Here is a 14,407-nt window from a genome sequence, read left to right as displayed (position 1 = left end):
TGTCGGCACGAGCTACCAAGGTCGTCAACGCAAGGTCAAGGAACTTCACGTTTGTATTAAACATTCCGAAACTGTATTTTTCATGAAGTACTTCTGAACAAAACGTAATAATTCATTATGCTACAGTATAGAAAGTGTTAGGTGGCCAATCACTGCTGGTCCTGACTAGGCACTATTAACAAGTTCTGTAGAGGTTTACAAAGTTACTAACTTGGAGTAGGTTGGACATTTGATACCCAAACTTAAATGATTTCTTTTCACGTTTAAGCTGTGTGATGTTGATGTCTTCTTTTGTTAGCCTTAATCTGATTAAGTGTCCACCCCGTTATAAATATAGTAATCCCGCTACAAGTGTCAACTATATTGATTCGAGTGACAATCTGGCTGTTTTGACGTGTTGTTATTGCGTGCCAAGCTCACACATACCTGTATGTCAGCGGCTAGCAGCCCAAGGTTTGTCGGCTGTACCGTATCATTGCAGATTCGTGGAAAGCAGTCAGTGGTCGAATTAAAGTCGGCTTTAGTACGGACAGAGGACGGTATGACTAAGTAGACCTACAGGACAATATTGTACATGCGGGTTTAACACTGATCATTGTGTAATACAATTAATTAATATCTGTGATCAGCGGAGTATCAGAATGTGCAACAGAGACACACTTTGGTGATCGATGACGTCACAGATATGGACGATATCACCATTAGTATGTAGAGATCGGTACGTAGAGTTATGGACAGTAGTAATTCAAACCGGTCAAAACAGACATTTTGGTCCGATTTTTTTCGAGAGAGGAAGCAATCATCAAACGAAACAGTTGATAAATGTTTAAGGACATCAAGGTATCAGAGATCACAGCGTGGGCCAATATCAGCACCGATAAACCATGTGGTCTTAAACACCTGGTTGAATTATCATATTAATTAAGGAGACATGGTGGTATTTAATTTTTTAATGTATTGTCGAATTTCAACTCTATGTATAAATCGGCTTACATTAAAATAGATATCTTTATAAGTAGATATAGGCGAGACTTGTGTAGGTGCCCTAAGCTTCACACAAAAAGGATTTTTTCTTTATTCAGAAATCCTATGTCACAGAGGCAAAACGAACTCTAGTCATACGGAACCTACTTCCGCTCTCTCAAACAAACATTGTCTAATCCCCTCGCCACCCAAACGAACTTTGTCTACCCCTAAAATATCTATCGGCACTCTCCAAAACAAACTTTGTCTACCCCTAAAATATCTATCGGCACTCTCCAAAACAAACTTTGTCTACCCCTAAAATATCTATCGGCACTCTCTAAAACAAACTTTGTCTACCCCTAAAATATCTACCGGCACTCTCCCAAACGAACTTTGTCTACCCTAAAATATCTACCGGCACTCTCCCAAACGAACTTTGTCTACCCTAAAATATCTACAGCCGCTCTCTCAAACGATCTTTGTCTAACCCTAAAATATCTACAGCCGCTCTCTTAAACGATCTTTGTCTACCCCTAAAATATCTACCGGCACTCTCTCAAACGATCTTTGTCTACCCCTAAAATATCTACCGGCACTCTCTTAAACGGTCTTTATCTACCCCTAAAATATCTATCGGCACTCTCTAAAACAAACTTTGTCTACCCCTAAAATATCTATCGGCACTCTCTAAAACAAACTTTGTCTACCCCTAAAATATCTACCGGCACTCTCTCAAACGATCTTTGTCTACCCCTAAAATATCTACCGGCACTCTCTCAAACGATCTTTGTCTACCATAAAATATCTACCGGCACTCTCTCAAGCGATCTTTGTCTACCCCTAATTTCTACCGGCACTCTCTCAAACGATCTTTGTCTACCCCTAAAATATCTACCGGCACTCTCTCAAACACTCTTTGTCGACCATAAAATATCTACCGGCACTCTCTCAAACGATCTTTGTCTACCCCTAAAATATCTACCGGCACTCTCTCAAACGATCTTTGTCTACCCTAAAATATCTACCGGCACTCTCTTAAACGATCTTTGTCTACCCTAAAATATCTACCGGCACTCTCTCAAACGATCTTTGTTTACCTCTAAAATATCTACCGGCACTCTCTTAAACGATCTTTGTCTACCCCTAATATCTACCGGCACTCTCTCAAACGATCTTTGTCTACCTCTAAAATATCTACCGGCACTCTCTCAAACGATCTTTGTTTACCTCTAAAATATCTATCGGCACTCTCTCAAACGATCTTTGTCTACCCCTAAAATATCTACCGGCACTCTCTCAAACGATCTTTGTTTACCTCTAAAATATCTACCGGCACTCTCTTAAACGATCTTTGTCTACCATAAAATATCTACCGGCACTCTCTCAAACGATCTTTGTCTACCCCTAAAATATCTACCGGCAGTCTTAAACGATCCTTGTCTACCCCTAAAATATCTACCGGCACTCTCTCAAACGATCTTTGTCTACCTCTAAAATATCTACAGCCACTCTCTTAAACGATCCTTGTCTACCCCCTAAAATATCTACCGGCACTCTCTCAAACGATCTTTGTCTACCCCTAAAATATCTACCGGCACTCTTAAACGATCTTTGTCTACCCCTAAAATATCTACCGGCACTCTCTCAAACGATCTTTGTCGACCATAAAATATCTACCGGCACTCTCTCAAACGATCTTTGTCTACCCCTAAAATATCTACCGGCACTCTCTCCAACGATCTTTGTCTACCATAAAATATCTACCGCCGCTCTCTTAAACGAATTCACTGGATTCAAGTTTACCTCTCTCCTTCTCTCTTCATCATCCACAGTGTTAAGTCCAGCAGATATTGCTATTTGCAGCAACTTCATTCTTGACATTTTATGTTAAGAAAGTAAAACGAACGACCATTCCTGACCACGTGCCGTTCACATTAGTCGATCTCGGATAAGAATTGTGCTGATAAACAACTATATATAATAACAAGTTTATCAACATGTAGAATTGATGACAATGAAACTGAAAGGAGACAAACACGCGTTCTTAAGATTAGACTTTAAACCCAGCCGAGATAATGCGTAACTTTGTCCACTACCGCGTCATGTTTACCTTCAATGTTGTCGCGTTCAGTCATGGATAGTGTGTTAAGGGTACACACACAACATAACAACTTCACACCAAACCCCTCATCTTTTCCCTTAATTCTGATACTACCCGAGGCTAACCACCACTCAAGGTCAACAACACCTCGTGTGGGTAGATCACTTATTAGCCACAGTTCTACTTTATCTAGTCTACCTCACTACATAACACGCGTTCACCGGCCACTTATCTTGTTTCTAATTATCAGTCAGTCCTTCACTTTTAGTGGTGATTCAACATTTAACAACTGATAACAACTATTCAATATCTAGTGGTCAATACTTAACATTTAGTGGCCAATACTTAACATTTAGTGGTCAATACTTAACATTTAGTGGTCACTACATAGCATGTAGTGGTCAATACTTAACATCTAGTGGTCACTACTTGACATCTAATGGTCAATACTTAACATCTAGTGGTCACTACTTGACATCTAATGGTCAATACTTAACATTTAGTGGTCAATACTTAACATTTAGTGGTCACTACATAGCATGTAGTGGTCAATATTTAACATCTAGTGGTCAATACTTTAACATCTAGTGGTCACTATTTGGCATCTAGTGGTCACTACTTAACATCTAGTGGTCACTATTTGATATCTAGTGGTCATTACTTAATATCTAGTGGTCAATACTTAACATCTAGTGGTCACTACTTCTTCGCAATCACTAGGAGTTGTTAGAATGAGATGGAGGACAAAAGTCATTGTCGTTCGGAGTTGTCAGAATGAGATGGAAGACAAAAGTCATTATCGTTGAGAGTTGTCAGAATGAGATGTAGGACAAAAGTCATTGTCGTTGGGAGTTGTCAGAATGAGATGTAGGACAGAAGTCATTGTCGTTGGGAGTTGTCAGAATGAGATGTAGGACAGAAGTCATTGTCGTTGGGAGTTGTCAGAATGAGATGGAGGACAAAAGTCATTGTCGTTGGGAGTTGTCAGAATGAGATGTAGGACAGAAGTCATTGTCGTTGGGAGTTGTCAGAATGAGATGTAGGACAGAAGTCACTAGATGTTATGAGAGAGGGACAAATTGAGACGGAAATAAGAGATGCTTGACGTAAAGAGAATGAGTCATAGGAAGACAGTTGTTTGGTAAGCGCCACATATTGTGAGAACAGAGATAGGACAACATATCATTGTGAGGAGAGAGACAGGACGACCCACCGTTGTGAGGACAGGGATAAGGACGACGTTCGATTTGTGAGGATAGAGTTAGGGCGACACGTTGATGTGAGGACGGAGGTAGGGCGACACGCTGTTATGAGGACAGAGAGGGCGACACGCCGTTGTGAGGACATGGATAGGGCGACAAGCCGATGTGAGGACAGAGGTAGGGCGACACGTCGTTGTGAGGACGAAGATAGGACGACACGCCATTGTGAGGACGAAGATAGGGCGACACGCCATTGTCAGGACAGAGGTAGGGCGACACGTCGTTGTGAGGACGAAGATAGGGCGACACGTCGTTGTGAAGACAGATTTAGAGCGACACGCCGTTGTAAAGACGGAGACACGCCGTTGTGAGGAAAGAGATTCAGCGACACGCCGTTGTGAGGACGGAAATGGGGTGACACGCCGTTGCGAGGAAAGAGATTCGGCGACATGCCGTTGTGAGGGCGGAAATTGGGCGACACGCCGTTGTGAGGACAGAGATTCGGCGACACGCAGTTGTGAGGACAGAGATTCGGCGACACGCCGTTGTGAGGACGGAAATTGGGTGACACGCCGTTGTGAGGACAGAGATTCGGCGACACGCCGTTGTGAGGACAGAGATTCGGCGACACGCCGTTGTGAGGACAGAGATTCGGCGACACGCCGTTGTGAGGACAGAGATTCGGCGACACGCCGTTGTGAGGACAGAGATTCGGCGACACGCCGTTGTGAGGACAGAGATTCGGCGACACGCCGTTGTGAGGACAGAGATTCGGCGACACGCCGTTGGGAGGACAGAGATTCGGCGACACGCCGTTGTGAGGACAGAGATTCGGCGACACGCCGTTGTGAGGACAGAGATTCGGCGACACGCAGTTGTGAGGACAGAGATTCGGCGACACGCCGTTGTGAGGACAGAGATTCGGCGACACGCCGTTGGGAGGACAGAGATTCGGCGACACGCCGTTGTGAGGACAGAGATTCGGCGACACGCCGTTGTGAGGACAGAGATTCGGCGACACGCCGTTGTGAGGACAGAGATTCGGCGACACGCCGTTGTGAGGACAGAGATTCGGCGACACGCCGTTGTGAGGACAGAGATTCGGCGACACGCCGTTGTGGGGACAGAGATTCGGCGACACGCCGTTGTGAGGACAGAGATTCGGCGACACGCCGTTGGGAGGACAGAGATTCGGCGACACGCCGTTGTGAGGACAGAGATTCGGCGACACGCCGTTGGGAGGACAGAGATTCGGCGACACGCCGTTGTGAGGACAGGATACAATGAAGAATTGTTAGGTCGATAACGTGTGATAGTTATGCGACGTACTAATAGATAAATATTGATAAATGTCTTTGTTAATGTCCGTACATCGCTCTATCTCCGACTATTATTCTGACAGGTATATTGCCAGGCATGGAAGGAAACTCGTGATCGTATGATTGTCCGTAATGTTACGGCCGTCATTACGAATGACCGGATCGAAATATATATTGCACGTTCATCTTCCCGATCGGAATCACTAACCTTTTCTTTTTTTACATTTTATCGTCCTTTTTAATTAACGGAACATGTATTAAAGTATATATCAGCCGATAAAACTGTATGCCGCCATAGCGTGTACAGCATACCTATCAGTCAATGATCGAGGAATTCATATCACTGTTAGCTGATAATCATCAAGGTAAGTATAATAAATTATCAGTTGAGCTCTATAAGCAATGACTTATAATGAACATCTATAAATATACAAATCGAACACCAGGTATTGAAAGGGAAAACTCTCTAATCTTATATATCTATAAGTATTATCCTGTAAATATGAACGTTCGAAATTTTCTCTTTTTGACCAACTTTTTGCTGAAAGTGCTGTTGTGATGGTTCAATATCATGACCAGCACGATATATTAGTAGGCACAGCGTCAGCATACCGAGAAAAATAAAGTGACAATGAAAAGCGAGACACATTGGGATCACAAGAATAAGTATGGTAACTAAAGTGATGTTTATGAATTTACTCCTTTGTCATAATAATGGATGAACTGGTACATGAAAATATAATAAGTTGTTTGACAAGTGACATATTGAATGAATTGATACCCGAAAATAATGAATAGATTGGCACGTGACAATAATGAAAAGATTAACAAGTGACAATAATGAATGGATTGACGTGTGACAATAATGAAGGGATTGACATGTGACAATAATGATTGGTTTGACACATGACAATAATTAATGGGTTGACACGTGACAATAATGAATCGCTCGACACGTGACAATAATGAATGGATAAGCATGTGACAATAAAGAATAAACTGATATGTGACAAAATGAAACGATGAAGAATTGCCACAATAACATGACTGTAACACTTAGCCATACGTTATGGAGCACCAATACCTTAGGTTCGGCTTAGTTTTGTTTGCTATATTAAAAAATCAAAGACAATTCAAGAGGATAAATAGGAATGCTTTAAGGCTATTAACAAAACTATACACACTCTATAAAATGAAAATTTACGGTATTGGAAGTGTTGCTTCGTTTTAAAAAACATTTCTAAAAAATAAATGTTTGACTAACTATCTCTTATCAACAGATTCGTTCTCAAATCACAATAAAAAACATGTTGCTAGCTCAAAAAAGATTTATTAATCAACGAATTATTTAGCGTTTGAAAATGACAATAACAGTATAGACACTTTGCTTCTGGTACAATTCTTGTGTCCGTCGTCTCATACCATTGACCACACGCCTGTCGTGAGGAAACCACCTCTGCCACTACTGAATCAATGCAGCCCATAATTCTCCGATTGCTTGGCATTTGGGATCACATGTGTTCACATTTTTGTCCGAGTCTCACACATGCTTAGATAAGTTCATGTCTGGTGACATTTCATATCACGGGTGCGTCTCCATCACTTCTTGATGAAGCAAGTTTGGCTCTACTCGGGCTCTTGTGTGGTCTTGCATTGTCATCCATTAAGATAGACCGATTTACCAATAGATGAGTATCGAATTGCGGAAAAACTAAAGGTAGAATATCAAATCATCCTCAAATGATACCACTGCAACAACCAAATGTCGTGGCCAGAATGGGCCTCTCATGGTAAGCCGTATATCCTGGTTTCAAAACAAGGTCGGACTAAGTAAAAAGTGGCTTTCATTAGACCAGTGGACTCTTCGCCAAGACCTAATATCCCATGTCGGTGATCACGTGTCAGTCTTGCTTGTTTGTGTCTTTGAGTCAACAGAGGACGTTTTATTTGTTGCCGAGAGTGATGTCGCGTAGTGTGCAAACATCTGTTGACGGTACGCCGGCTAACGTGAATATGACTCGTCTTGCTTGTTTACACAGAAGTCTGTTTTCTCTGTCTGTAGTCTTTCGAGGAACACCAGCCATGGCACGCTCGTCAGCATGACCGGTGGGATCAGATGCGATGCTGAATACACCGAGAAATAACAGAATGGCTGACATCATAATGTGCAGCTACTTGCCTTTATCTCAACCTGAACCATTCCAGAACTTGCCATCTTTCAGCATTTTTAAATACATTATGAACACATGTATGATTTACCAGCAGTACACGTGCAAACACTACTTAACATGGCAAAGCAAACTTGTGTTTTGTTACAGATCAGGGCACTCCATTATAATCCATGTTAACGTTGAGTATATCATGTGGTAGTATACGGCACCAAACACCAAAGGTAACACTTGCTGGAGTACGACAAACACCAAAGGTAACACTTCTTGGAGTACGACAAACACCAAAGGTAACACTTCTTGGAGTACGACAAACACCAAAGGTGACACTTCTTGGAGTACGACAAACACCAAAGGTAGCACTTCTTGGAGTACGACAAACACCAAAGGTAACACTTCTTGAAGTACGACAAACACCAAAGGTAGCACTTCTTGGAGTACGACAAACACCAAAGGTAGCACTTCTTGGAGTACGACAAACACCAAAGGTAACACTTCTTGGAGTACGACAAACACCAAAGGTAACACTTCGTGGAGTACGACAAACACCAAAGGTAACACTTCGTGGAGTACGACAAGGTCTTTAAAAAAAGAAAATAAGAATTTTCATACTGAAATTGATGGTCATTAAATCATGGCCCTGTTTATAAGTCAACATCTCGTTACCTCCGTTAGGACATCTGGCTTGCTAATCATATGTTCCACAGATCGAGCTTGTAGCGAACATATCTAGGATCACATTATAATAAAAAACAAGGCATCAAAAGTGATTAAAATCCTCGGGGTGTTGTATGAGATCCGTAACGATATAAACTGTTGGACAGGCATTTTGAGAGAAGTAAGGACTTGCCACAGTAAACGATGAAATTTCGAAAAAAATGTATGTTTAACAATAAACACGTGAAAGCGCTGACACAAAATGAAAGTGTGAAATAAACTTAAGGCAATAACTTTGGAATAAAGGGGCGCGGGTTACGGATTTTCTTGAAATACTGTTGAGCACTAACAAAAACTGCAACACATAAGCATGTACGGGTTGAATTCAATATAACCCCCAAACTCCGTTTGCGAGGGGTTAAAGGGGATAATAAAGTTCTACCTCCGACAAATACCCGTTCCATAGCCTTCTTCTTTCTTCAAAGTACATCTTGGGTAAACATATTTCTTCAAATTTGCGTGTTTCTATAACATAAAGACACCCCCTCCCAATCTCCCCAAAGTCATCGGAGAGGGACTGGTTCCAGAATCGATCGCCTCTATGTCTCCCTGTCATCCCCACACAGGGAGTATTAACAAGTACAGTAAACGATTTCTGTCAAACTATCGCGGTAAGGACAATACCTGTCTATCTCACAGCTCGTCATCATAGAGAAGGTTGTCGTATTACGCTGATGCAGGCGTCACTTACACATAACCGATATGCGGTAGCAAAATCTGTGTAATGGACAGTAGGGGATGTCTACCGAGAATGTTAAAACGATTTCTGTCTACTATGACACTAGGGACTGTCTACCGAGAATGTTATAACGATTTCTATCTACTATGACAGTAGGGGCTGTCTACCGAGAATGTTATAACTATTTCTATCTACTATGACAGTAGGGGTTGTCTACCGAGTATGTTATAACGATTTCTGTCTACTATGACAGTAGGGACTTATTATAACGATTTCTGTCTACTATGACAGTAGGGACTGTCTACCGAGAATGTTATAACTATTTCTATCTACTATGACAATAGAGGCTGTCTACCGAGAATGTTAAAACGATTTCTGTCTACTATGACAGTAGGGGCTGTCTACCGAGAATGTTATAACTATTTCTATCTACTATGACAGTAGGGGTTGTCTACCGAGTATGTTATAACGATTTCTGTCTACTATGACAGTAGGGACTGTCTACCGAGAATGTTATAACGATTTCTGTCTACTATGACAGTAGGGACTGTCTACCGAGAATGTTATAACTATTTCTATCTACTATGACAGTAGAGGCTGTCTACCGAGAATGTTAAAACGATTTCTGTCTACTATGACAGTAGGGGCTGTCTACCGAGAATGTTAAAACGATGTCTATCTACTATGACAGTAGGTGTTGTCTACCGAGAATGTTATAACGATTTCTGTCTACTATGACAGTAAGGGCTGTCTACTGAGAATGTTATAACGATTTCTGTCTACTATGACAGTAGGGGCTGTCTGCTCTCAGTTATTACGAAGTGACCAAGCGATTATGTAAACAGACCTCATCATAACGGTAGTGTTGTAACGGTCCAGTTCCATCTCAAACTACCCCGCTTTACAATCGCTGGTACCTCTGGCAAAGGCTAAATACCAAGTTTTTTAGAATAGCATTTTTGTTAAAAGCAACATATTTTTCATAATTTTGCTGCCATAATTTTACCCTAATTCAAATCCGACCGTTGTTTATAAACATAATAATTGTTTTCATTGTTGGGTAATCAGCGCGTTGTTTATCATTATGATAATTATCTGTGTTTCTGGGCAATCGGACTTTGTCCATGATCATGATAATTAACGTTTTACAGGGTAAGCTGTCTGTCATCTAGAACTGTGTTATTGAAAACATGTCATTTTGGCTTGTCCTATACTTGAACTTATCCTTTAGTCTTTTCTCGTGCGATCATTGTCAGATATATGCTTGAGACAGGAAGTTACAGACCGGAAGTCCTTGTTGAATAAACCATCTGATACAGGCTTAGTTATTAGAGTAGAATTATAACGCGCATTGTTACATCAGATTGGACCGTTTTGCTGGGCCAACTAATGCCTTCCCTTTCAAGTAATATCTTTGAGCTTTAAAAGCTGTAGTGCAGAGTCTCTAGTGAGGCCTGGCGACTTAACGGATAACGTATCTACATATCCATCACACTCTTTCCATTTTCTTTAAATTGTTTTCTCTTTGAGTGATGTACTTCTGGCGACGTCTGTTTTCCAAACAGCAAAAAGTATGCAAACCAGACCAGTGGAGTAATACAGTGTTTACCTTCAGCAGTTTCGTTTGTCTCGTAACACATACAATGTATTTTACCTTTAGCAGTTTCGTTTGTCTCGTAATTCATATAATGTATTTTACTTTTAGCAGTTTCGTTTGTCTCGTAATACATACAATGTATTTTACCTTTAGCAGTTTCGTTTGTCACGTAATACAATGTATTTCACCTTTAACAGTTTCGTTTGTCTCGTAATACATACAATGTATTTTACCTTTAGCAGTTTCGTTTGTCTCGTAATACATATAATGTATTTTACCTTTAGCAGTTTCGTTTGTCTCGTAATACATACAATGTATTTTACCTTTAGCAGTTTCGTTTGTCTCGTAACACATACAATGTATTTCACCTTTAGCAGTTTCGTTTGTCTCGTAATACATATAATGTATTTTACCTTTAGCAGTTTCGTTTGTCTCGTAATACATACAATGTATTTTACCTTTAGCAGTTTCGTTTGTCACGTAATACAATGTATTTCACCTTTAACAGTTTCGTTTGTCTCGTAATACATACAATGTATTTTACCTTTAACAGTTTCAATTGTCTCGTAATACATATAATGTATTTTACCTTTAGCAGTTTCGTTTGTCTCGTAATTCATATAATGTATTTTACTTTTAGCAGTTTCGTTTGTCTCGTAATAAATATAATGTATTTTACCTTTAGCAGTTTCGTTTGTCTCGTAATACATACAATGTATTTTACCTTTAGCAGTTTCGTTTGTCTCGTAATACATACAATGTATTTTACCTTTAGCAGTTTCGTTTGTCTCGTAATACATACAATGTATTTTACCTTTAGCAGTTTCGTTTGTCTCGTAATACTCGTAATACATACATACAATGTATTTTACCTTTAACAGTTTCAATTGTCTCGTAATACATATAATGTATTTTACTTTCAGCAGTTTCGTTTGTCTCGTAATAAATACAATGTATTTCACCTTTAGCAGTTTCGTTTGTCTCGTAATACATACAATGTATTTTACCTTTAGCAGTTTCGTTTGTCACGTAATACAATGTATTTCACCTTTAACAGTTTCGTTTGTCTCGTAATACATACAATGTATTTTACCTTTAACAGTTTCAATTGTCTCGTAATACATATAATGTATTTTAACTTAAACAGTTTCGTTTGCCTCGTAACACATACAATGTATTTTATCTTTAGCAGTTTCAATTGTCTTTAAATATATAAAATGTATTTTGCTTTAAGCAGTTTCTCTTACGGAACAAGGTGCACATTGGCGTTTCACTCTTGTACTCTAGAATTTAAAATACCATCTTAAATTGTTAGTGTACTTTGTTAATTATAATACCCCCTTAATGATTGTGCATTTTTTTGTATTTTGTAGTTTCTTCGTGACTATGTGCGAATAGTGTGCTTATCCAAAACTAATACCCATCGTTAGAATAAAAAAGTGTACTTTAGCGTGTTTTGCCCACAGTGTACTTTAGCGTGTTTTGCCCAAAGTGTACTTTAGCGTGTTTTGCCCACGGTGTACTTTAGCGTGTTTTGCCCACAGTGTACTTTAGCGTGTTTTGCTCACAGTGTACTTTAGCGTGTTTTGCCCACAGTGTACTTTAGCGTGTTTTGCCTTTAGCACTTTAGTGTTTTGCTCACAGTTTGCGTGTTTTGCCACAGTGTACTTTAGTATGTACTTTAGCGTGTTTTGACCAGTGTACTTTAGCGTGTTTTGCCCACAGTGTACTTTAGCGTGTTTTGCCCAAAGTATATTTTAGCGTGTTTTGCTCACAGTGTACTTTAGCGTGTTTTGCCCACAGTGTACTTTAGCGTGTTTTGCCCACAGTGTACTTTAGCGTGTTTTGCTCACAGTGTACTTTAGCGTGTTTTGCCCACAGTGTACTTTAGCGTGTTTTGACCACAGTGTACTTTAGCATGTTTTACCCAGTGTATTTTAGCGTGTTTTGCTCACAGTGTACTTTAGCGTGTTTTGCCCACAGTGTACTTTAGCGTGTTTTGCCCAAAGTATACTTTAGCGTGTTTTGCTCACAGTGTACTTTAGCGTGTTTTGCTCACAGTGTACTTTAGCGTGTTTTGCCCACAGTGTACTTTAGCGTGTTTTGCCCACAGTGTACGTTAGCGTGTTTTGCCCACAGTGTACTTTAGCGTGTTTTGCTCACAGTGTACTTTAGCGTGTTTTGACCACAGTGTACTTTAGCATGTTTTACCCAGTGTATTTTAGCGTGTTTTGCTCACAGTGTACTTTAGCGTGTTTTGCCCACAGTGTACTTTAGCGTGTTTTGCCCACAGTGTACGTTAGCGTGTTTTGCCCACAGTGTACTTTAGCGTGTTTTGCCCACAGTGTACTTTAGCGTGTTTTGCCCACAGTGTACTTTAGCGTGTTTTGCCCACAGTGTACTTTGGAAGTATTGTTTTGTTTATCAGTTATATACAAGGGATTGGGCACAAGTTATCCAACTTATATTAAGCCCTTTCCCAACAACATATTTACAAAATATACATATTCAAGGTGGTTTTTTAAAATATGTTATAGAAAATGAGTTCTGCTGAGATGAAAAGAGAGAGTAGAAAGAGAGCGAGAAGGAAAGACAGAAGGTGAGGAGGGGAGGAGAGAGAGGTGGATCAAAATCTATTTGTATTAATAATAAATTGCTGAGTGTGAAGACATATTTTACTGTTTTCGTCTAGTATTGTTCTTTATGGATGGCGATTACCTCGCGTGTTACCCCCTGATGCTTCGTTTACTATTCATTGTTAAATATGATGCATTTTGGCGTTTTAATTTTATGAAAAGTCTTTAAGAATTGTACTTCAAAAATGTTATTCTTTATGAATACAATTTAAAATATTGTTATCTTCTCAAGGAATGTAATACACTTTTAGAACGCTATTAAAGTGTTACTGAACAGTGTGTCGATAACCTTGAGATGTATACAGACTTGGCGATGTGACTATAGATATATTAAGGAACCATCTCGATACTTGAACGTCCGTTAAATACGTATTGGAGCAAATTCTCTAAATAAACTACAATAAATTCTTGTGTCCCCGTTATATATCTCGGCTCTGACAGGCTCGCTTCTGGCCAACCGGTATCTTACGACTGTGCCATACTTTATTGGGGCGGAGTTGACACAAGCAATTACAAAAAAAAAATCCTGGATCTGTTCATAAAGGCAATACAAAATAGTAATTAAACACGTGCAAACCAAGAGGATCCGACTGGAAACGTCCGAAAGATTTATTTAGTAACATACTATCCAGATGGCACGATTCATCAATACTCGCCAAGTGTCACGAGGGCCCTGCTGTCATGTGTACGTCAGAAATGCACGTGAAATTAGGCACGTGTAGAAAGATACAGTGGAAACTATGCGAGTCTGCAATGTTTAAAATAGATTCTGCAGTCTATTTGCAGATATAACACTAGAGTACAGTTGTGTTTGCCATGTCCTCAACGCTGTACTCACGCAAGACCTAGCCTAAATAGAAGGCTTGAGAATGACGGGTGTATTTAGATAATTTTCTATTCGACAGCCGTCAGTTCTGTGCCAAACCCGTCACACCAATGATCCCCAAGACTTCCCTAACAGCGGCCAACATCGTGTGATGCTAATAACGCACAATTGGCATACATCGGCCTAATTCTCCGAA

This window comes from Ylistrum balloti, unplaced genomic scaffold, assembly GCF_031769215.1.
Source record: "Ylistrum balloti isolate Yb309-2 unplaced genomic scaffold, AGI_CSIRO_Ybal_v1 Utg370126, whole genome shotgun sequence".
Lineage (NCBI taxonomy): Eukaryota > Metazoa > Mollusca > Bivalvia > Pectinida > Pectinidae > Ylistrum > Ylistrum balloti.
The sequence above is the reverse complement of the archived record's forward strand: the minus strand, read 5'-3'. Positions refer to the sequence as shown.